This window comes from Saimiri boliviensis, chromosome 12 (genome assembly GCF_048565385.1).
Source record: "Saimiri boliviensis isolate mSaiBol1 chromosome 12, mSaiBol1.pri, whole genome shotgun sequence".
Taxonomy (NCBI): domain Eukaryota; kingdom Metazoa; phylum Chordata; class Mammalia; order Primates; family Cebidae; genus Saimiri; species Saimiri boliviensis.
In genome coordinates this window covers 63,888,419-63,913,949 of record NC_133460.1, presented here as the reverse complement: position 1 = coordinate 63,913,949, position 25,531 = coordinate 63,888,419, and positions in this window count along the sequence as shown.

Here is a 25,531-nt window from a genome sequence, read left to right as displayed (position 1 = left end):
AGAAACAGTCATTTCCAGCCCTAGAGACGCTTATAAGAGTTAGCAGTAAGAATGCGTTTAAAACACAGAAGACCCGATTCTTACAACTCATCTGCTGTGTGTTGGTTTCTTTTTGGAAGTTACATCTACGTTTAGATTCAGCAAGGTAGAAAAACGTTTCTTCTAAAAGCTGCGTTTGGACATTCCAGAGTGGATGGGAGAATAAGCTGAACAGAGAAATACCTTGCTCTAAAACCAAAACGGAGCTATCTAGCAGAATGGTTGTCAATGTGTGTATTCAACTTCCAGAGATACACTGAATTGTGTTTGCAATCTTTCAGAAACCCTTTCTTTGCAGAATGTAGAAACAGTCATTTCCAGCCCGAGAATAAGAGTTAGCATTATGAATGCGTTTAAAACACAGAAGACCCGCTTCTTACAAATTCATCTGCTGTGTGTTGGTTCCTTTTAGGTAGTTGCATCTAAGTTTAGAATCAGCGAGGTCGAAACACTTTTCTTCTAAAAGCTGCATTTGGACATTCCATAGTGAATGGTAAAACAGTCTGTAAAGAGAAATACCTTGCTCTAAAACCAAAACGGAGCTTTCTAGCAGAATGGTTGTCAATGTATGTATTCAACTTCCAGAGTTAAACTGATGTGTGTTTGCAGCAGTTCAGAAACCCTTTCTTTGGAAAATGTAGAAACAGTCATTTCCAGCCCTAGAGACGCATATAAGAGTTAGCAGTAAGAATGCGTTTAAAACACAGAAACCTGCTTCTTACAAACTCATTTGCTGTGTGTTGGTTCCTTTTAGGAAGTTGCATCTACGTTTAGATTCAGCGAGGTAGAAACACATTTCTTCTAAAAGCTGCGTTTGGACGTTCCAGATTGGATGGGAGAATAAGCTGTACAGAGAAATACCTTGCTCTAAAACCAAAACGGAGCTATCTAGCAGAATGGTTGTCAATGAGTGTATTCAACTTCCAGAGATATACTGAAGTGTGTTTGCAGCAGTTCAGAAACCCTTTCTTTGGAGAATGTAGAAACAGTCATTTCCAGCGCTAGAGACGCATATAATAGTTAGCAGTAATAATGCGTTTAAAACACAGAAGACCCGCTTCCTACAAACTCATCTGCTGTGTGTTGGTTCCTTTTAGGTAGTTGCATCTAAGATTAGATTCAGCGAGGTAGAAACACGTTTCTTCTAAAAGCTGCATTTGGACATTCCAGAGTGAATGGGAAAACAGGCTGTAAAGAGAAATACATTGCTCTAAAACCAAAACGGAGCTATCTAGCAGAATGGTTGTCAATGTGTGTATTCAACTTCGAGAGATACACTGACGTTTGTTTGCAGCAGTTCAGAAACCCTTTGTTTGGAGAAAGTAGAAACAGTCATTTCCAGCCCTAGAGACGCATATAAGATTTAGAAGTGAGAATGCGTTTAAATCACAGAAGACCCGCTTCTTACAAACTCATCTGCTGTGTGTTGGTTCCTTTTAGGAAGTCGCATCTATGTTTAGATTCATCGAGATAGAAACACATTTCTTCTAAAAGCTGCGTTTGGACATTCCAGAGTGGATGGGAGAATAAGCTGTACAGAGAAATTCCTTGCTCTAAAACCAAAACGGAGCTATATAGCAGAATGGTTGTCAACGTGTGTATTCAACTTCCAGAGTTAAACTGATGTGTCTTTGCAGCAGTTCAGAAACCCTTTCTTTGGAGAATGTAGAAACAGTCATTTCCAGCCCTGGAGACGCATATAAAAGTTAGCAGTAAGAATGCGTTTAAAACACAGAAGACCCGCTTCTTACAAACTCATCTGCTGTGTGTTGGTTCCTTTTAGGAAGTTACATCTACGTTTAGATTCAGCGAGGTAGAAAAACGTTTCTTCTAAAAGCTGCGTTTGGACATTCCAGAGTGGAAAGGAGAATAAGCTGTACAGTGAAATACCTTCCTATAAAACCAAAACGGAGCTATCTAGCAGAATGGTTGTCAATGTGTGAATTCAACTTCCAGAGTTAAACTGAGTTGTGTTTGCAGCAGTTCAGAAACCCTTTCTTTGGAGAATGTAGAAACAGTCATTTCCAGCCCTAGAGACGCATATTAGAGTTAGCAGTAACAATGCGTTTAAAACACAGAAGACCCGCTTCTTACAAACTCATCTGCTCTGTGTTGGTTCCTTTTAGGTAGTTGCATCTAAGTTTAGATTCAGCGAGGTCGAAACACTTTTCTTCTAAAAGCTGCATTTGGACATTCCAGAGTGAATGGGAAAACAGGCTGTAAAGAGAAATACCTTGCTCTAAAACCAAAACGGAGCTATCTAGCAGAATGGTTGTCAATGTGTATTCAACTTCCTGAGATACACTGAAGTGTGTTTGCAGCAGTTCAGAAACCCTTTCTTTGGAGAATGTAGAAACAGTCATTTCCAGCCCTAGAGACGCATATAAAATTTAGCAGTGAGAATGCATTTAAAACACAGAAGACCCGCTTCTTACAAACTCATCTGCTGTGTTTTGGTTCCTTTTAGGAAGTTGCATCTAAGTTTAGATTCAGCGAGGTAGAAACACGTTTCTTCTAAAAGCTGCGTTTGGACATTCCAGAGTGGATGGGAGAATAAGCTGTCAGAGAAATACCTTGCTCTAAAACCAAAACGGAGCTATCTAGCAGAATGGTTGTCAATGTGTGTATTCAACTTCCAGAGTTAAGCTGATGTGTGTTTGCAGCAGTTCAGAAACACTTTCTTTGGAGAATGTAGAAACAGTCATTTCCAGCCCTAGAGACGCATATAAGATTTAGCAGTGAGAATGCGTTTAAAACACAGAAGACCCGCTTCTTACAAACTCATCTGCTGTGTTTTGGTTGCTTTTAGGAAGTTGCATCTATGTTTAGATTCAGCGAGGTAGAAACACGTTTCTTCTTAAAGCTGCGTTTGGACATTCCAGAGTGGATTGGAAAATAAGCTGTAAAGAGAAATAGCTTGCTCTAAAACCAAAACGGAGCTATTTAGCAGAATGGTTGTCAATGTGTGTATTCAAGTTCCAGAGATACACTGAAGTGTGTTTGCAGCAGTTCGGAAACCCTTTCTTTGGAGAATGTAGAAACAGTCATTTCCAGCCCGAGAGACGCATATAAGAGTTAGCAGTATGAATTCGTTTAAAACACAGAAGACCCGCTTCTTACAAACACATCTGCTGTGTGTTGTTTCCTTTTAGGTAGTTGCATCTAAGTTTAGATTCAGCGAGGTCGAAACACTTTTCTTCTAAAAGCTGCATTTGGACATTCCAGAGTGAATGGGAAAACAGGCTGTAAAGAGAAATACCTTGCTCTAAAACCAAAACGGAGCTATCTAGCAGAATGGTTGTCAATGTGTGTATTCAACTTCCAGAGATATACTGAAGTGTTTTTGCAGCAGTTCAGAAACGCTTTCTTTGGAGAATGTAGAAACAGTCATTTCCAGCGCTAGAGACGCATATAATAGTTAGCAGTAATAATGCGTTTAAAACACAGATACCCGCTTCCTACAAACTCATCTGCTGTGTGTTGGTTCCTTTTAGGTAGTTTCATCTAAGATTAGATTCAGCGAGGTAGAAACACGTTTCTTCTAAAAGCTGCATTTGGACATTCCAGAGTGAATGGGAAAACAGGCTGTAAAGAGAAATACATTGCTCTAAAACCAAAACGGAGCTATCTAGTAGAATGTTTGTCAATGTGTGTATTCAACTTCGAGAGATACACTGAAGTGGGTTTGCAGCAGTTCAGAAACCCTTTGTTTGGAGAAAGTAGAAACAGTCATTTCCAGCCCTAGAGATGCATATAAGATTTAGCAGTGAGAATGCGTTTAAATCACAGAAGACCTGCTTCTTACAAACTCATCTGCTGTGTGTTATTTCCTTTTAGGAAGTCGCATCTATGTTTAGATTCATCGAGATAGAAACAAATTTCTTCTAAAAGCTGCGTTTGGACATTCCAGAGTGGATGGGAGAATAAGCTGTACAGAGAAATAGCTTGCTCTAAAACCAAAACGGAGCTATCTAGCAGAATGGTTGTCAATGTGTGTATTCAAGTTCCAGAGATACACTGAAGTGTGTTTGCAGCAGTTCAGAAACCCTTTCTTTGGAGAATGTAGAAACAGTCATTTCCAGCCCTAGAGACGCATATAAGATTTAGCAGTGAGAATGCGTTTAAAACACAGAAGACCCGCTTCTTACAAACTCATCTGCTGTGTGTTCGTTCCTTTTTGGTAGTTGCATCTAAGTCTACATTCAGCGATGTAGAAACACGTTTCTTCTAAAAGCTGCATTTGGACATTCCAGAGTGAATGGGAAAACAGGCTGTAAAGAGAAATACATTGCTCTAAAACCAAAACGGAGCTATCTAGCAGAATGGTTGTTAATGTGTGTATTCAACTTCCAGAGGTAAATTGATGTGTGTTTGCAGCAGTTCAGAAACTTTTTCTTTGGAGAATGTAGAAACAGTCATTTCCTGCCCTAGAGACGCATATAAGAGTTAGCAGTAAGAATGCGTTTAAAACACAGAAGACCCGATTCTTACAACTCATCTGCTGTGTGTTGGTTTCTTTTTGGAAGTTACATCTACGTTTAGATTCAGTGAGGTAGAAAAACGTTTCTTCTAAAAGCTGCGTTTGGACATTCCAGATTGGATGGGAGAATAAGCGGTACAGAGAAATACCTTGCTCTAAAACCAAAACGGAGCTATCTAGCAGAATGGTTGTCAATGTGTGTATTCAACTTCCAGAGTTAAACTGATGTGTGTTTGCAGCAGTTCAGAAACCCTTTCTTTGGAGAATGTAGAAACAGTCATTTCCAGCCCTAGAGACGCATATAAGAATTAGCAGTAAGAATGCGTTTAAAACACAGAAGACCCGCTTCTTACAAACTCATCTGCTGTTTGTTGGTTCCTTTTAGGAAGTTGCATCTACGTTTAGATTCAGCGAGGTAGAAACACGTTTCTTCTAAAAGCTGCGTTTGGACATTCCAGAGTGGATGGGAGAATAAGCTGTACAGAGAAATACCTTGCTCTAAAACCAAAACGGAGCTATCTAGCAGAATGGTTGTCAATGTGTTTATTCAACTTCCAGAGGTAAACTGACTTGTGTTTGCAGCAGTTCAGAAACCCTTTCTTTGGAGAATGTAGAAACAGTCATTCCCAGCCCTAGAGACGCATATAAGATTTAGCAGTGAGTATGCGTTTAAAACACAGAAGACACGCTTCTTACAAACTCATCTCCTGTGTGTTCGTTCCTCTTAGGTAGTTGCATCTACGTTTAGATTCAGCGAGGTAGAAATTCGTTTCTTCTAAAAGCTGCGTATGGACATTCCAGAGTGGATGGGAGAATAAGCTGTACAGAGAAATACCTTGCTGTAAAACCAAAACGGAGCTATCTAGCATAATGGTTGTCAATGTGTGTATTCAACTTCCAGAGTTAAACTGACGTGTGTTTGCAGCAGTTCAAAAACCCTTTCTTTGGAGAATGTAGAAACAGTCATTTCCAGCCCTAGAGACGCATATAAGAGTTAGCAGTAAGAATGCGTTTAAAACACAGAAGACCCGCTTTTTACAAACTCATCTGCTGTATGTTGGTTCCTTTTAGGAAGTTGCATCTATGTTTAGATTCAGCGAAGTAGAAACACGTTTCTTCTAAAAGCTGCGTTTGGACATTCCAGAGTGGATGGGAGAATAAGCTGTACAGAGAAATACCTTGCTGTAAAACCAAAACGGAGCTATCTGGCAGAATGGTTGTCAATGTGTGTATTCAACTTCCAGAGTTAAACTGATGTGTGTTTGCAGCAGTTCAAAAACCCTTTCTTTGGAGAATGTAGAAACAGTCATTTCCAGCCCTAGAGACGCATATAAGAGTTCGCAGTAAGAATGCGTTTAAAACACAGAAGACCCGCTTCTTACAAACTCATCTGCTCTGTGTTGGTTCCTTTTAGGTAGTTTCATCTAAGTTTAGATTCAGCGAGGTCGAAACACTTTTCTTCTAAAAGCTGCATTTGGACATTCCAGAGTGAATGGGAAAACAGGCTGTAAAGAGAAATACCTTGCTCTAAAACCAAAACGGAGCTATCTAGCAGAATGGTTGTCAATGTGTGTATTCAACTTCCAGCGTTAAGCTGATGTGTGTTTGCAGCAGTTCAGAAACCCTTTCTTTGGAGAATGTAGAAACAGTCATTTAGAGCCCTAGAGACACATATAAGAGATAGCAGTAAGAATGCGTTTAAAACACAGAAGACACGCCTCTTACAAACTCATCTCCTGTGTGTTCGTTCCTCTTAGGAAGTTGCATCTACGTTTAGATTCAGCGAGGTAGAAAAACGTTTCTTCTCAAAGCTGCGTTTGGACATTCCAGAGTGGATGGGAGAATAAGCTGTACAGTGAAATACCTTGCTATAAAACCAAAACGGAGCTATCTAGCAGAATGGTTGTCAATGTGTGTATTCAACTTCCAGAGTTAAACTGACTTGTGTTTGCAGCAGTTCAGAAACCCTTTCTTTGGAGAATGTAGAAACAGTCATTTCCAGCCCGAGAGACGCATATAAGAGTTAACAGTATGAATGCGTTTAAAACACAGAAGACCCGCTTCTTACAATCTCATCTGCTGTGTGTTGGTTCCTTTTAGGTAGTTGCATCTAAGTTTAGATTCAGCGAGGTCGAAACACTTTTCTTCTAAAAGCTGCATTTGGACATTCCATAGTGAATGGGAAAACAGGGTGTAAAGAGAAATACCTTGCTCTAAAACCAAAACGGAGCTATCTAGCAGAATGGTTGTCAATGTGTGTATTCAACTTCCAGAGATATACTGAAGTGTATTTGCAGCAGTTCAGAAACCCTTACTTTGGAGAATGTAGAAACAGTCATTTCCAGCGCTAGAGACGCATATAATATTTAGCAGTAATAATGCGTTTAAAACACAGAAGACCCGTTGCCTACAAACTCATCTGCTGTGTGTTGGTTCCTTTTAGGTAGTTGCATCTAAGATTAGATTCAGCGAGGTAGAAACACGTTTCTTCTTAAAGCTGCGTTTGGACATTCCAGAGTGGATTGGAAAATAAGCTGTAAAGAGAAATAGCTTGCTCTAAAACCAAAACGGAGCTATCTAGCCGAATGGTTGTCAATGTGTGTATTCAAGTTCCAGAGATACACTGAAGTGTGTTTGCAGCAGTTCAGAAACCCTTTCTTTGGAGAATGTAGAAACAGTCATTTCCAGCCCTAGAGACACATATAAGATTTAGCAGTGAGAATGCGTTTAAAACACAGAAGACCCGCTTCTTAAAAACTCATCTGCTGTGTGTTCGTTCCTTTTAGGTAGTTGCATCTAAGTCTACATTCAGCGATGTAGAAACACGTTTCTTCTAAAAGCTGCATTTGGACATTCCAGAGTGAATGCGAAAACAGGCTGTAAAGAGAAATACATTGCTCTAAAACCAAAACGGAGCTATCTAGCAGAATGGTTGTCAATGTGTGTATTCAACTTCCAGAGTTAAACTGATGTGTGTTTGCAGCAGTTCAAAAACCCTTTCTTTGGAGAATGTAGAAACAGTCATTTCCAGCCCTAGAGACGCATATAAGAGTTAGCAGTAAGAATGCGTTTAAAACACAGAAGACCCGCTTTTTACAAACTCATCTGCTGTATGTTGGTTCCTTTTAGGAAGTTGCATCTATGTTTAGATTCAGCGAAGTAGAAACACGTTTCTTCTAAAAGCTGCGTTTGGACATTCCAGAGTGGATGGGAGAATAAGCTGTACAGAGAAATACCTTGCTGTAAAACCAAAACGGAGCTATCTGGCAGAATGATTGTCAATGTGTGTATTCAACTTCCAGAGTTAAACTGATGTGTGTTTGCAGCAGTTCAGAAACCCTTTCTTTGGAGAATGTAGAAACAGTCATTTCCAGCCCTAGAGACGCATATAAGAGTTCGCAGTAAGAATGCGTTTAAAACACAGAAGACCCGCTTCTTACAAACTCATCTGCTCTGTGTTGGTTCCTTTTAGGTAGTTGCATCTAAGTTTAGATTCAGCGAGGTCGAAACACTTTTCTTCTAAAAGCTGCATTTGGACATTCCAGAGTGAATGGGAAAACAGGCTGTAAAGAGAAATACCTTGCTCTAAAACCAAAACGGAGCTATCTAGCAGAATGGTTGTCAATGTGTGTATTCAACTTCCAGCGTTAAGCTGATGTGTGTTTGCAGCAGTTCAGAAACCCTTTCTTTGGAGAATGTAGAAACAGTCATTTCCATCCCTAGAGACACATATAAGATTTAGCAGTGAGAATGCGTTTAAAACACAGAAGACCCGCTTCTTAAAAACTCATCTGCTGTGTGTTCGTTCCTTTTAGGTAGTTGCATCTAAGTCTACATTCAGCGATGTAGAAACACGTTTCTTCTAAAAGCTGCATTTGGACATTCCAGAGTGAATGGGAAAACAGGCTGTAAAGAGAAATACATTGCTCTAAAACCAAAACGGAGCTATCTAGCAGAATGGTTGTCAATGTGTGTATTCAACTTCCAGAGTTAAACTGATGTGTGTTTGCAGCAGTTCAGAAACCTTTTCTTTGGAGAATATAGAAACAGTCATTTCCAGCCCTAGAGACGCATATAAGAGTTAGCAGTAAGAATGCGTTTAAAACACAGAAGACCCGATTCTTAGAACTCATCTGCTGTGTGTTGGTTTCTTTTTGGAAGTTACATCTACGTTTAGATTCAGCGAGGTAGAAAAACGTTTCTTCTAAAAGCTGCGTTTGGACATTCCAGATTGGATGGGAGAATAAGCTGTACAGAAAAATACCTTGCTCTAAAACCAAAACGGAGCTATCTAGCAGAATGGTTGTCAATGTGTGTATTCAACTTCCAGAGTTAAACTGATGTGTGTTTGCAGCAGTTCAGAAACCCTTTCTTTGGAGAATGTAGAAACAGTCATTTCCAGCCCTAGGGACGCATATAAGAGTTAGCAGTAAGAACGCGTTTAAAACACAGAAGGCCCGCTTCTTACAAACTCATCTGCTGTTTGTTGGTTGCTTTTAGGAAGTTGCATCTACGTTTAGATTCAGCGAGGTAGACAAACGTTTCTTCTAAAAGCTGCGTTTGGACATTCCAGAGTGGATGGGAGAATAAGCTGTACAGAGAAATACCTTGCTCTAAAACCAAAACGGAGCTATCTAGCAGAATGGTTGTCAATGTGTGTATTCAACTTCCAGAGTTAAACTGATGTGTGTTTGCAGCAGTTCAGAAACCCTTTCTTTGGAGAATGTAGAAACAGTCATTTCCAGCCCTAGAGACGCATATAAGTGTTAGCAGTAAGAATGCGTTTAAAACACAGAAGACCCGCTTCTTACAAACTCATCTCCTGTGTGTTCGTTCCTTTTAGGAAGTTGCATCTACGTCTAGATTCAGCGAGGTAGAAAAACGTTTCTTCTAAAAGCTGCGTTTGGAATTTCCAGAGTGGATGGGAGAATAAGCTGTACAGTGAAATACCTTGCTGTAAAACCAAAAGGGAGCTATCTAGCAGAATGGTTGTCAATGTGTTTTTTCAACTTCCAGAGGTAAACTGACTTGTGTTTGCAGCAGTTCAGAAACCCTTTCTTTGGAGAATGTAGAAACAGTCATTTCCAGCCCTAGAGACGCATATAAGATTTAGCAGTAAGAATGCGTTTAAAACACAGAAGACCCGCTTCTTACAAACTCATTTGCTCTGTGTTGGTTCCTTTTTGGTAGTTGCATCTAAGTTTAGATTCAGCGAGGTCGAAACACTTTTCTTCTAAAAGCTGCATTTGGACATTCCAGAGTGAATGGGAAAACAGGCTGTAAAGAGAAATACCTTGCTCTAAAACCAAAACGGAGCTATCTAGCAGAATGGTTGTCAATGTGTGTATTCAACTTCCAGAGTTAAACTGATATGTATTTGCAGCAGTTCAGAAACCCTTTCTTTGGAGAATGTAGAAACAGTCATTTCCAGCCCAAGAGACGCATATAAGAGTTAGCAGTAAGAATGCCTTTAAAACACAGAAGACCCGCTTCTTACAAACTCATCTGCTGTGTGTTGGTTCCTTTTAGGAAATTGCATCTACGTTTACATTCAGCGAGGTAGAAACACGTTTCTTCTAAAAGCTGCGTTTGGACATTCCAGAGTGGATGGGAGAATAAGCTGAACAGAGAAATACCTTGCTCTAAAACCAAAACGGAGCTATCTAGCAGAATGGTTGTCAATGTGTGTATTCAACTTCCAGAGATACACTGAATTGTGTTTGCAACCTTTCAGAAACCCTTTCTTTGCAGAATGTAGAAACCGTCATTTCCAGCCCGAGAGACGCATATAAGAGTTAGCAGTATGAATTCGTTTAAAACACAGAAGACCCGCTTCTTACAAACTCATCTGCTGTGTGTTGGTTCCTTTTAGGTAGTTGCATCTAAGTTTAGATTCAGCGAGGTCGAAACACTTTTCTTCTAAAAGCTGCATTTGGACATTCCAGAGTGAATGGGAAAACAGGCTGTAAAGAGAAATACCTTGCTCTAAAACCAAAACGGAGCTATCTAGCAGAATGGTTGTCAATGTGTGTATTCAACTTCCAGAGATATACTGAAGTGTTTTTGCAGCAGTTCAGAAACGCTTTCTTTGGAGAATGTAGAAACAGTCATTTCCAGCGCTAGAGACGCATATAATAGTTAGCAGTAATAATGCGTTTAAAACACAGATACCCGCTTCCTACAAACTCATCTGCTGTGTGTTGGTTCCTTTTAGGTAGTTTCATCTAAGATTAGATTCAGCGAGGTAGAAACACGTTTCTTCTAAAAGCTGCATTTGGACATTCCAGAGTGAATGGGAAAACAGGCTGTAAAGAGAAATACATTGCTCTAAAACCAAAACGGAGCTATCTAGTAGAATGTTTGTCAATGTGTGTATTCAACTTCGAGAGATACACTGAAGTGGGTTTGCAGCAGTTCAGAAACCCTTTGTTTGGAGAAAGTAGAAACAGTCATTTCCAGCCCTAGAGACGCATATAAGATTTAGCAGTGAGAATGCGTTTAAATCACAGAAGACCTGATTCTTACAAACTCATCTGCTGTGTGTTATTTCCTTTTAGGAAGTCGCATCTATGTTTAGATTCATCGAGATAGAAACAAATTTCTTCTAAAAGCTGCGTTTGGACATTCCAGAGTGGATGGGAGAATAAGCTGTACAGAGAAATAGCTTGCTCTAAAACCAAAACGGAGCTATCTAGCAGAATGGTTGTCAATGTGTGTATTCAAGTTCCAGAGATACACTGAAGTGTGTTTGCAGCAGTTCAGAAACCCTTTCTTTGGAGAATGTAGAAACAGTCATTGCCAGCCCTAGAGACGCATATAAGATTTAGCAGTGAGAATGCGTTTAAAACACAGAAGACCCGCTTCTTACAAACTCATCTCCTGTGTGTTCGTTCCTCTTAGGTAGTTGCATCTACGTTTAGATTCAGCGAGGTAGAAATTCGTTTCTTCTAAAAGCTGCGTATGGACATTCCAGAGTGGATGGGAGAATAAGCTGTACAGAGAAATACCTTGCTGTAAAACCAAAACGGAGCTATCTAGCAGAATGGTTGTCAATGTGTGTATTCAACTTCCAGAGTTAAACTGATGTGTGTTTGCAGCAGTTCAAAAACCCTTTCTTTGGAGAATGTAGAAACAGTCATTTCCAGCCCTAGAGACGCATATAAGAGTTAGCAGTAAGAATGCGTTTAAAACACAGAAGACCCGCTTTTTACAAACTCATATGCTGTATGTTGGTTCCTTTTAGGAAGTTGCATCTATGTTTAGATTCAGCGAAGTAGAAACACGTTTCTTCTAAAAGCTGCGTTTGGACATTCCAGAGTGGATGGGAGAATAAGCTGTACAGAGAAATACCTTGCTGTAAAACCAAAACGGAGCTATCTGGCAGAATGGTTGTCAATGTGTGTATTCAACTTCCAGAGTTAAACTGATGTGTGTTTGCAGCAGTTCAAAAACCCTTTCTTTGGAGAATGTAGAAACAGTCATTTCCAGCCCGAGAGACGCATATAAGAGTTCGCAGTAAGAATGCGTTTAAAACACAGAAGACCCGCTTCTTACAAACTCATCTGCTCTGTGTTGGTTCCTTTTAGGTAGTTGCATCTAAGTTTAGATTCAGCGAGGTCGAAACACTTTTCTTCTAAAAGCTGCATTTGGACATTCCAGAGTGAATGGGAAAACAGGCTGTAAAGAGAAATACCTTGCTCTAAAACCAAAACGGAGCTATCTAGCAGAATGGTTGTCAATGTGTGTATTCAACTTCCAGCGTTAAGCTGATGTGTGTTTGCAGCAGTTCAGAAACCCTTTCTTTGGAGAATGTAGAAACAGTCATTTAGAGCCCTAGAGACACATATAAGAGATAGCAGTAAGAATGCGTTTAAAACACAGAAGACACGCCTCTTACAAACTCATCTCCTGTGTGTTCGTTCCTCTTAGGAAGTTGCATCTACGTTTAGATTCAGCGAGGTAGAAAAACGTTTCTTCTCAAAGCTGCGTTTGGACATTCCAGAGTGGATGGGAGAATAAGCTGTACAGTGAAATACCTTGCTATAAAACCAAAACGGAGCTATCTAGCAGAATGGTTGTCAATGTGTGTATTCAACTTCCAGAGTTAAACTGACTTGTGTTTGCAGCAGTTCAGAAACCCTTTCTTTGGAGAATGTAGAAACAGTCATTTCCAGCCCGAGAGACGCATATAAGAGTTAACAGTATGAATGCGTTTAAAACACAGAAGACCCGCTTCTTACAATCTCATCTGCTGTGTGTTGGTTCCTTTTAGGTAGTTGCATCTAAGTTTAGATTCAGCGAGGTCGAAACACTTTTCTTCTAAAAGCTGCATTTGGACATTCCATAGTGAATGGGAAAACAGGGTGTAAAGAGAAATACCTTGCTCTAAAACCAAAACGGAGCTATCTAGCAGAATGGTTGTCAATGTGTGTATTCAACTTCCAGAGATATACTGAAGTGTATTTGCAGCAGTTCAGAAACCCTTACTTTGGAGAATGTAGAAACAGTCATTTCCAGCGCTAGAGACGCATATAATATTTAGCAGTAATAATGCGTTTAAAACACAGAAGACCCGCTGCCTACAAACTCATCTGCTGTGTGTTGGTTCCTTTTAGGTAGTTGCATCTAAGATTAGATTCTGCGAGGTAGAAACACGTTTCTTCTAAAAGCTGCATTTGGACATTCCAGAGTGAATGGGAAAACAGGCTGTAAAGAGAAATACATTGCTCTAAAACCAAAACGGAGCTATCTAGCAGAATGGTTGTCAATGTGTGTATTCAACTTCGAGAGATACACTGAAGTGTGTTTGCAGCAGTTCAGAAACCCTTTGTTTGGAAAAAGTAGAAACAGTCATTTCCAGCCCTAGAGACGCATATAAGATTTAGAAGTGGGAATGCGTTTAAATCACAGAAGACCCGCTTCTTACAAACTCATCTGCTGTGTGTTGGTTCCTTTTAGGAAGTCGCATCTATGTTTAGATTCATCGAGATAGAAACACATTTCTTCTAAAAGCTGCGTTTGGACATTCCAGAGTGGATGGGAGAATAAGCTGTACAGAGAAATTCCTTGCTCTAAAACCAAAACGGAGCTATATAGCAGAATGGTTGTCAACGTGTTTATTCAACTTCCAGAGTTAAACTGATGTGTCTTTGCAGCAGTTCAGAAACCCTTTCTTTGGAGAATGAAGAAACAGTCATTTCCAGCCCTAGAGACGCTATAAGATATAGCAGTGAGAATGCGTTTAAAACACAGAAGACCTGCTTCTTACAAACTCATCTGCTGTGTTTTGGTTGCTTTTAGGAAGTTGCATCTAAGTTTAGATTCAGCGAGGTAGAAACACGTTTCTTCTAAAAGCTGCGTTTGGACATTCCAGAGTGGATGGGAGAATAAGCTGCAAAGAGAAATACCTTGCTCTAAAACCAAAACGGAGCTATCTAGCAGAATGGTTGTCAATGTGTGTATTCAACTTCCAGAGTTAAACTGATGTGTGTTTGCAGCAGTTCAGAAACCCTTTCTTTGGAGAATGTAGAAACAGTCATTTCCAGCCCTAGAGACGCATATAAGAATTAGCAGTAAGAATGCGTTTAAAACACAGAAGACCCGCTTCTTACAAACTCATCTGCTGTTTGTTGGTTCCTTTTAGGAAGTTGCATCTACGTTTAGATTCAGCGAGGTAGAAACACGTTTCTTCTAAAAGCTGCGTTTGGACATTCCAGAGTGGATGGGAGAATAAGCTGTACAGAGAAATACCTTGCTCTAAAACCAAAACGGAGCTATCTAGCAGAATGGTTGTCAATGTGTTTATTCAACTTCCAGAGGTAAACTGACTTGTGTTTGCAGCAGTTCAGAAACCCTTTCTTTGGAGAATGTAGAAACAGTCATTCCCAGCCCTAGAGACGCATATAAGATTTAGCAGTGAGAATGCGTTTAAAACACAGAAGACACGCTTCTTACAAACTCATCTCCTGTGTGTTCGTTCCTCTTAGGTAGTTGCATCTACGTTTAGATTCAGCGAGGTAGAAATTCGTTTCTTCTAAAAGCTGCGTATGGACATTCCAGAGTGGATGGGAGAATAAGCTGTACAGAGAAATACCTTGCTGTAAAACCAAAACGGAGCTATCTAGCAGAATGGTTGTCAATGTGTTTATTCAACTTCCAGAGGTAAACTGACTTGTGTTTGCAGCAGTTCAGAAACCCTTTCTTTGGAGAATGTAGAAACAGTCATTCCCAGCCCTAGAGACGCATATAAGATTTAGCAGTGAGAATGCGTTTAAAACACAGAAGACACGCTTCTTACAAACTCATCTCCTGTGTGTTCGTTCCTCTTAGGTAGTTGCATCTACGTTTAGATTCAGCGAGGTAGAAATTCGTTTCTTCTAAAAGCTGCGTATGGACATTCCAGAGTGGATGGGAGAATAAGCTGTACAGAGAAATACCTTGCTGTAAAACCAAAACGGAGCTATCTAGCAGAATGGTTGTCAATGTGTGTATTCAACTTCCAGAGTTGAACTGATGTGTGTTTGCAGCAGTTCAAAAACCCTTTCTTTGGAGAATGTAGAAACAGTCATTTCCAGCCCTAGAGACGCATATAAGAGTTAGCAGTAAGAATGCGTTTAAAACACAGAAGACCCGCTTTTTACAAACTCATCTGCTGTATGTTGGTTCCTTTTAGGAAGTTGCATCTATGTTTAGATTCAGCGAAGTAGAAACACGTTTCTTCTAAAAGCTGCGTTTGGACATTCCAGAGTGGATGGGAGAATAAGCTGTACAGAGAAATACCTTGCTGTAAAACCAAAACGGAGCTATCTGGCAGAATGGTTGTCAATGTGTGTATTCAACTTCCAGAGTTAAACTGATGTGTGTTTGCAGCAGTTCAAAAACCCTTTCTTTGGAGAATGTAGAAACAGTCATTTCCAGCCCTAGAGACGCATATAAGAGTTCGCAGTAAGAATGCGTTTAAAACACAGAAGACCCGCTTCTTACAAACTCATCTGCTCTGTGTTGGTTCCTTTTAGGTAGTTGCATCTAAGTTTAGATTCAGCGAGGTCGAAACACTTTTCTTCTAAAAGCTGCATTTGGACATTCCAGAGTGAATGGGAAAACAGGCTGTAAAGAGAAATACCTTGCTCTAACACCAAAACGGAGCTATCTAGCAGAATGGTTGTCAATGTGTGTATTCAACTTCCAGCGTTAAGCTGATGTGTGTTTGCAGCAGTTCAGAAACCCTTTCTTTGGAGAATGTAGAAACAGTCATTTAGAGCCCTAGAGACACATATAAGAGATAGCAGTAAGAATGCGTTTAAAACACAGAAGACACGCCTCTTACAAACTCATCTCCTGTGTGTTCGTTCCTCTTAGGAAGTTGCATCTACGTTTAGATTCAGCGAGGTAGAAAAACGTTTCTTCTCAAAGCTGCGTTTGGACATTCCAGAGTGGATGGGAGAATAAGCTGTACAGTGAAATACCTTGCTATAAAACCAAAACGGAGCTATCTAGCAGAATGGTTGTCAAAGTGTGTATTCAACTTCCAGAGTTAAACTGACTTGTGTTTGCAGCAGTTCAGAAACCCTTTCTTTGGAGAATGTAGAAACAGTCATTTCCAGCCCGAGAGACGCATATAAGAGTTAACAGTATGAATGCGTTTAAAACACAGAAGACCCGCTTCTTACAATCTCATCTGCTGTGTGTTGGTTCCTTTTAGGTAGTTGCATCTAAGTTTAGATTCAGCGAGGTCGAAACACTTTTCTTCTAAAAGCTGCATTTGGACATTCCATAGTGAATGGGAAAACAGGGTGTAAAGAGAAATACCTTGCTCTAAAACCAAAACGGAGCTATCTAGCAGAATGGTTGTCAATGTGTGTATTCAACTTCCAGAGATATACTGAAGTGTATTTGCAGCAGTTCAGAAACCCTTACTTTGGAGAATGTAGAAACAGTCATTTCCAGCGCTAGAGACGCATATAATATTTAGCAGTAATAATGCGTTTAAAACACAGAAGACCCGCTGCCTACAAACTCATCTGCTGTGTGTTGGTTCCTTTTAGGTAGTTGCATCTAAGATTAGATTCAGCGAGGTAGAAACACGTTTCTTCTTAAAGCTGCGTTTGGACATTCCAGAGTGGATTGGAAAATAAGCTGTAAAGAGAAATAGCTTGCTCTAAAACCAAAACGGAGCTATCTAGCAGAATGGTTGTCAATGTGTGTATTCAAGTTCCAGAGATACACTGAAGTGTGTTTGCAGCAGTTCAGAAACCCTTTCTTTGGAGAATGTAGAAACAGTCATTTCCATCCCTAGAGACACATATAAGATTTAGCAGTGAGAATGCGTTTAAAACACAGAAGACCCGCTTCTTAAAAACTCATCTGCTGTGTGTTCGTTCCTTTTAGGTAGTTGCATCTAAGTCTACATTCAGCGATGTAGAAACACGTTTCTTCTAAAAGCTGCATTTGGACATTCCAGAGTGAATGGGAAAACAGGCTGTAAAGAGAAATACATTGCTCTAAAACCAAAACGGAGCTATCTAGCAGAATGGTTGTCAATGTGTGTATTCAACTTCCAGAGTTAAACTGATGTGTGTTTGCAGCAGTTCAGAAACCTTTTCTTTGGAGAATATAGAAACAGTCATTTCCAGCCCTAGAGACGCATATAAGAGTTAGCAGTAAGAATGCGTTTAAAACACAGAAGACCCGATTCTTAGAACTCATCTGCTGTGTGTTGGTTTCTTTTTGGAAGTTACATCTACGTTTAGATTCAGCGAGGTAGAAAAACGTTTCTTCTAAAAGCTGCGTTTGGACATTCCAGAGTGGATGGGAGAATAAGCTGTACAGAAAAATACCTTGCTCTAAAACCAAAACGGAGCTATCTAGCAGAATGGTTGTCAATGTGTGTATTCAACTTCCAGAGTTAAACTGATGTGTGTTTGCAGCAGTTCAGAAACCCTTTCTTTGGAGAATGTAGAAACAGTCATTTCCAGCCCTAGAGACGCATATAAGAGTTAGCAGTAAGAACGCGTTTAAAACACAGAAGGCCCGCTTCTTACAAACTCATCTGCTGTTTGTTGGTTCCTTTTAGGAAGTTGCATCTACGTTTAGATTCAGCGAGGTAGACAAACGTTTCTTCTAAAAGCTGCGTTTGGACATTCCAGAGTGGATGGGAGAATAAGCTGTACAGAGAAATACCTTGCTCTAAAACCAAAACGGAGCTATCTAGCAGAATGGTTGTCAATGTGTGTATTCAACTTCCAGAGTTAAACTGATGTGTGTTTGCAGCAGTTCAGAAACCCTTTCTTTGGAGAATGTAGAAACAGTCATTTCCAGCCCTAGAGACGCATATAAGATTTAGCAGTAAGAATGCGTTTAAAACACAGAAGACCCGCTTCTTACAAACTCATCTCCTGTGTGTTCGTTCCTTTTTGGTAGTTGCATCTAAGTTTAGATTCAGCGAGGTAGAAAAACGTTTCTTCTAAAAGCTGCATTTGGACATTCCAGAGTGAATGGGAAAACAGGCTGTAAAGAGAAATACCTTGCTCTAAAACCAAAACGGAGCTATCTAACAGAATGGTTGTCAATGTGTGTATTCAACTTCCAGAGTTAAACTGATATGTATTTGCAGCAGTTCAGAAACCCTTTCTTTGGAGAATGTAGGAACAGTCATTTCCAGCCCAAGAGACGCATATAAGAGTTAGCAGTAAGAATGCCTTTAAAACACAGAAGACCCGCTTCTTACAAACTCATCTGCTGTGTGTTGGTTCCTTTTAGGAAATTGCATCTACGTTTACATTCAGCGAGGTAGAAACACGTTTCTTCTAAAAGCTGCGTTTGGACATTCCAGAGTGGATGGGAGAATAAGCTGAACAGAGAAATACCTTGCTCTAAAACCAAAACGGAGCTATCTAGCAGAATGGTTGTCAATGTGTGTATTCAACTTCCAGAGATACACTGAATTGTGTTTGCAACCTTTCAGAAACCCTTTCTTTGCAGAATGTAGAAACCGTCATTTCCAGCCCGAGAGACGCATATAGGAGTTAGCAGTATGAATTCGTTTAAAACACAGAAGACCCGCTTCTTACAAACTCATCTGCTGTGTGTTGGTTCCTTTTAGGTAGTTGCATCTAAGTTTAGATTCAGCGAGGTCGAAACACTTTTCTTCTAAAAGCTGCATTTGGACATTCCAGAGTGAATGGGAAAACAGGCTGTAAAGAGAAATACCTTGCTCTAAAACCAAAACGGAGCTATCTAGCAGAATGGTTGTCAATGTGTGTATTCAACTTCCAGAGATATACTGAAGTGTTTTTGCAGCAGTTCAGAAACGCTTTCTTTGGAGAATGTAGAAACCGTCATTTCCAGCCCGAGAGACGCATATAAGAGTTAGCAGTATGAATTCGTTTAAAACACAGAAGACCCGCTTCCTACAAACTCATCTGCTGTGTGTTGGTTCCTTTTAGGTAGTTTCATCTAAGATTAGATTCAGCGAGGTAGAAACACGTTTCTTCTAAAAGCTGCATTTGGACATTCCAGAGTGAATGGGAAAACAGGCTGTAAAGAGAAATACATTGCTCTAAAACCAAAACGGAGCTATCTAGTAGAATGTTTGTCAATGTGTGTATTCAACTTCGAGAGATACACTGAAGTGGGTTTGCAGCAGTTCAGAAACCCTTTGTTTGGAGAAAGTAGAAACAGTCATTTCCAGCCCTAGAGACGCATATAAGATTTAGCAGTGAGAATGCGTTTAAATCACAGAAGACCTGATTCTTACAAACTCATCTGCTGTGTGTTATTTCCTTTTAGGAAGTCGCATCTATGTTTAGATTCATCGAGATAGAAACAAATTTCTTCTAAAAGCTGCGTTTGGACATTCCAGAGTGGATGGGAGAATAAGCTGTACAGAGAAATAGCTTGCTCTAAAACCAAAACGGAGCTATCTAGCAGAATGGTTGTCAATGTGTGTATTCAAGTTCCAGAGATACACAGAAGTGTGTTTGCAGCAGTTCAGAAACCCTTTCTTTGGAGAATGTAGAAACAGTCATTTCCAGCCCTAGAGACGCATATAAGATTTAGCAGTGAGAATGCGTTTAAAACACAGAAGACCCGCTTCTTACAAACTCATCTCCTGTGTGTTCGTTCCTCTTAGGTAGTTGCATCTACGTTTAGATTCAGCGAGGTAGAAATTCGTTTCTTCTAAAAGCTGCGTATGGACATTCCAGAGTGGATGGGAGAATAAGCTGTACAGAGAAATACCTTGCTGTAAAACCAAAACGGAGCTATCTAGCAGAATGGTTGTCAATGTGTGTATTCAACTTCCAGAGTTAAACTGATGTGTGTTTGCAGCAGTTCAAAAACCCTTTCTTTGGAGGATGTAGAAACAGTCATTTCCAGCCCTAGAGACGCATATAAGAGTTAGCAGTAAGAATGCGTTTAAAACACAGAAGACCCGCTTTTTACAAACTCATATGCTGTATGTTGGTTCCTTTTAGGAAGTTGCATCTATGTTTAGATTCAGCGAAGTAGAAACACGTTTCTTCTAAAAGCTGCGTTTGGACATTCCAGAGTGGATGGGAGAATAAGCTGTACAGAGAAATACCTTGCTGTAAAACCAAAACGGAGCTATCTGGCAGAATGGTTGTCAATGTGTGTATTCAACTTCCAGAGTTAAACTGATGTGTGTTTCCAGCAGTTCAAAAACCCTTTCTTTGGAGAATGTAGAAACAGTCATTTCCAGCCCTAGAGACGCATATAAGAGTTCGCAGTAAGAATGCGTTTAAAACACAGAAGACCCGCTTCTTACAAACTCATCTGCTCTGTGTTGGTTCCTTTTAGGTAGTTGCATCTAAGTTTAGATTCAGCGAGGTCGAAACACTTTTCTTCTAAAAGCTGCATTTGGACATTCCAGAGTGAATGGGAAAACAGGCTGTAAAGAGAAATACCTTGCTCTAAAACCAAAACGGAGCTATCTAGCAGAATGGTTGTCAATGTGTGTATTCAACTTCCAGCGTTAAGCTGATGTGTGTTTGCAGCAGTTCAGAAACCCTTTCTTTGGAGAATGTGGAAACAGTCATTTAGAGCCCTAGAGACACATATAAGAGATAGCAGTAAGAATGCGTTTAAAACACAGAAGACACGCCTCTTACAAACTCATCTCCTGTGTGTTCGTTCCTCTTAGGAAGTTGCATCTACGTTTAGATTCAGCGAGGTAGAAAAACGTTTCTTCTCAAAGCTGCGTTTGGACATTCCAGAGTGGATGGGAGAATAAGCTGTACAGTGAAATACCTTGCTATAAAACCAAAACGGAGCTATCTAGCAGAATGGTTGTCAATGTGTGTATTCAACTTCCAGAGTTAAACTGACTTGTGTTTGCAGCTGTTCAGAAACCCTTTCTTTGGAGAATGTAGAAACAGTCATTTCCAGCCCGAGAGACGCATATAAGAGTTAACAGTATGAATGCGTTTAAAACACAGAAGACCCGCTTCTTACAATCTCATCTGCTGTGTGTTGGTTCCTTTTAGGTAGTTGCATCTAAGTTTAGATTCAGCGAGGTCGAAACACTTTTCTTCTAAAAGCTGCATTTGGACATTCCATAGTGAATGGGAAAACAGGGTGTAAAGAGAAATACCTTGCTCTAAAACCAAAACGGAGCTATCTAGCAGAATGGTTGTCAATGTGTGTATTCAACTTCCAGAGATATACTGAAGTGTATTTGCAGCAGTTCAGAAACCCTTACTTTGGAGAATGTAGAAACAGTCATTTCCAGCGCTAGAGACGCATATAATATTTAGCAGTAATAATGCGTTTAAAACACAGAAGACCCGCTGCCTACATTCTCATCTGCTGTGTGTTGGTTCCTTTTAGGTAGTTGCATCTAAGATTAGATTCAGCGAGGTAGAAACACGTTTCTTCTTAAAGCTGCGTTTGGACATTCCAGAGTGGATTGGAAAATAAGCTGTAAAGAGAAATAGCTTGCTCTAAAACCAAAACGGAGCTATCTAGCCGAATGGTTGTCAATGTGTGTATTCAAGTTCCAGAGATACACTGAAGTGTGTTTGCAGCAGTTCAGAAACCCTTTCTTTGGAGAATGTAGAAACAGTCATTTCCAGCCCTAGAGACACATATAAGATTTAGCAGTGAGAATGCGTTTAAAACACAGAAGACCCGCTTCTTAAAACTCATCTGCTGTGTGTTCGTTCCTTTTAGGTAGTTGCATCTAAGTCTACATTCAGCGATGTAGAAACACGTTTCTTCTAAAAGCTGCATTTGCACATTCCAGAGTGAATGGGAAAACAGGCTGTAAAGAGAAATACATTGCTCTAAAACCAAAACGGAGCTATCTAGCAGAATGGTTGTCAATGTGTGTATTCAACTTCCAGAGTTAAACTGATGTGTGTTTGCAGCAGTTCAAAAACCCTTTCTTTGGAGAATGTAGAAACAGTCATTTCCAGCCCTAGAGACGCATATAAGAGTTAGCAGTAAGAATGCGTTTAAAACACAGAAGACCCGCTTTTTACAAACTCATCTGCTGTATGTTGGTTCCTTTTAGGAAGTTGCATCTATGTTTAGATTCAGCGAAGTAGAAACACGTTTCTTCTAAAAGCTGCGTTTGGACATTCCAGAGTGGATGGGAGAATAAGCTGTACAGAGAAATACCTTGCTGTAAAACCAAAACGGAGCTATCTGGCAGAATGGTTGTCAATGTGTGTATTCAACTTCCAGAGTTAAACTGATGTGTGTTTGCAGCAGTTCAGAAACCCTTTCTTTGGAGAATGTAGAAACAGTCATTTCCAGCCCTAGAGACGCATATAAGAGTTCGCAGTAAGAATGCGTTTAAAACACAGAAGACCCGCTTCTTACAAACTCATCTGCTCTGTGTTGGTTCCTTTTAGGTAGTTGCATCTAAGTTTAGATTCAGCGAGGTCGAAACACTTTTCTTCTAAAAGCTGCATTTGGACATTCCAGAGTGAATGGGAAAACAGGCTGTAAAGAGAAATACCTTGCTCTAAAACCAAAACGGAGCTATCTAGCAGAATGGTTGTCAATGTGTGTATTCAACTTCCAGCGTTAAGCTGATGTGTGTTTGCAGCAGTTCAGAAACCCTTTCTTTGGAGAATGTAGAAACAGTCATTTCCATCCCTAGAGACACATATAAGATTTAGCAGTGAGAATGCGTTTAAAACACAGAAGACCCGCTTCTTAAAAACTCATCTGCTGTGTGTTCGTTCCTTTTAGGTAGTTGCATCTAAGTCTACATTCAGCGATGTAGAAACACGTTTCTTCTAAAAGCTGCATTTGGACATTCCAGAGTGAATGGGAAAACAGGCTGTAAAGAGAAATACATTGCTCTAAAACCAAAACGGAGCTATCTAGCAGAATGGTTGTCAATGTGTGTATTCAACTTCCAGAGTTAAACTGATGTGTGTTTGCAGCAGTTCAGAAACCTTTTCTTTGGAGAATATAGAAACAGTCATTTCCAGCCCTAGAGACGCATATAAGAGTTAGCAGTAAGAATGCGTTTAAAACACAGAAGACCCGATTCTTAGAACTCATCTGCTGTGTGTTGGTTTCTTTTTGGAAGTTACATCTACGTTTAGATTCAGCGAGGTAGAAAAACGTTTCTTCTAAAAGCTGCGTTTGGACATTCCAGATTGGATGGGAGAATAAGCTGTACAGAAAAATACCTTGCTCTAAAACCAAAACGGAGCTATCTAGCAGAATGGTTGTCAATGTGTGTATTCAACTTCCAGAGTTAAACTGATGTGTGTTTGCAGCAGTTCAGAAACCCTTTCTTTGGAGAATGTAGAAACAGTCATTTCCAGCCCTAGGGACGCATATAAGAGTTAGCAGTAAGAACGCGTTTAAAACACAGAAGGCCCGCTTCTTACAAACTCATCTGCTGTTTGTTGGTTCCTTTTAGGAAGTTGCATCTACGTTTAGATTCAGCGAGGTAGACAAACGTTTCTTCTAAAAGCTGCGTTTGGACATTCCAGAGTGGATGGGAGAATAAGCTGTACAGAGAAATACCTTGCTCTAAAACCAAAACGGAGCTATCTAGCAGAATGGTTGTCAATGTGTGTATTCAACTTCCAGAGTTAAACTGATGTGTGTTTGCAGCAGTTCAGAAACCCTTTCTTTGGAGAATGTAGAAACAGTCATTTCCAGCCCTAGAGACGCATATAAGTGTTAGCAGTAAGAATGCGTTTAAAACCCAGAAGACCCGCTTCTTACAAACTCATCTCCTGTGTGTTCGTTCCTTTTAGGAAGTTGCATCTACGTCTAGATTCAGCGAGGTAGAAAAACGTTTCTTCTAAAAGCTGCGTTTGGAATTTCCAGAGTGGATGGGAGAATAAGCTGTACAGTGAAATACCTTGCTGTAAAACCAAAAGGGAGCTATCTAGCAGAATGGTTGTCAATGTGTTTATTCAACTTCCAGAGGTAAACTGACTTGTGTTTGCAGCAGTTCAGAAACCCTTTCTTTGGAGAATGTAGAAACAGTCATTTCCAGCCCTAGAGACGCATATAAGATTTAGCAGTAAGAATGCGTTTAAAACACAGAAGACCCGCTTCTTACAAACTCATTTGCTCTGTGTTGGTTCCTTTTTGGTAGTTGCATCTAAGTTTAGATTCAGCGAGGTCGAAACACTTTTCTTCTAAAAGCTGCATTTGGACATTCCAGAGTGAATGGGAAAACAGGCTGTAAAGAGAAATACCTTGCTCTAAAACCAAAACGGAGCTATCTAGCAGAATGGTTGTCAATGTGTGTATTCAACTTCCAGAGTTAAACTGATATGTATTTGCAGCAGTTCAGAAACCCTTTCTTTGGAGAATGTAGGAACAGTCATTTCCAGCCCAAGAGACGCATATAAGAGTTAGCAGTAAGAATGCCTTTAAAACACAGAAGACCCGCTTCTTACAAACTCATCTGCTGTGTGTTGGTTCCTTTTAGGAAATTGCATCTACGTTTACATTCAGCGAGGTAGAAACACGTTTCTTCTAAAAGCTGCGTTTGGACATTCCAGAGTGGATGGGAGAATAAGCTGAACAGAGAAATACCTTGCTCTAAAACCAAAACGGAGCTATCTAGCAGAATGGTTGTCAATGTGTGTATTCAACTTCCAGAGATACACTGAATTGTGTTTGCAACCTTTCAGAAACCCTTTCTTTGCAGAATGTAGAAACCGTCATTTCCAGCCCGAGAGACGCATATAAGAGTTAGCAGTATGAATTCGTTTAAAACACAGAAGACCCGCTTCTTACAAACTCATCTGCTGTGTGTTGGTTCCTTTTAGGTAGTTGCATCTAAGTTTAGATTCAGCGAGGTCGAAACACTTTTCTTCTAAAAGCTGCATTTGGACATTCCAGAGTGAATGGGAAAACAGGCTGTAAAGAGAAATACCTTGCTCTAAAACCAAAACGGAGCTATCTAGCAGAATGGTTGTCAATGTGTGTATTCAACTTCCAGAGATATACTGAAGTGTTTTTGCAGCAGTTCAGAAACGCTTTCTTTGGAGAATGTAGAAACAGTCATTTCCAGCGCTAGAGACGCATATAATAGTTAGCAGTAATAATGCGTTTAAAACACAGATACCCGCTTCCTACAAACTCATCTGCTGTGTGTTGGTTCCTTTTAGGTAGTTTCATCTAAGATTAGATTCAGCGAGGTAGAAACACGTTTCTTCTAAAAGCTGCATTTGGACATTCCAGAGTGAATGGGAAAACAGGCTGTAAAGAGAAATACATTGCTCTAAAACCAAAACGGAGCTATCTAGTAGAATGTTTGTCAATGTGTGTATTCAACTTCGAGAGATACACTGAAGTGGGTTTGCAGCAGTTCAGAAACCCTTTGTTTGGAGAAAGTAGAAACAGTCATTTCCAGCCCTAGAGACGCATATAAGATTTAGCAGTGAGAATGCGTTTAAATCACAGAAGACCTGATTCTTACAAACTCATCTGCTGTGTGTTATTTCCTTTTAGGAAGTCGCATCTATGTTTAGATTCATCGAGATAGAAACAAATTTCTTCTAAAAG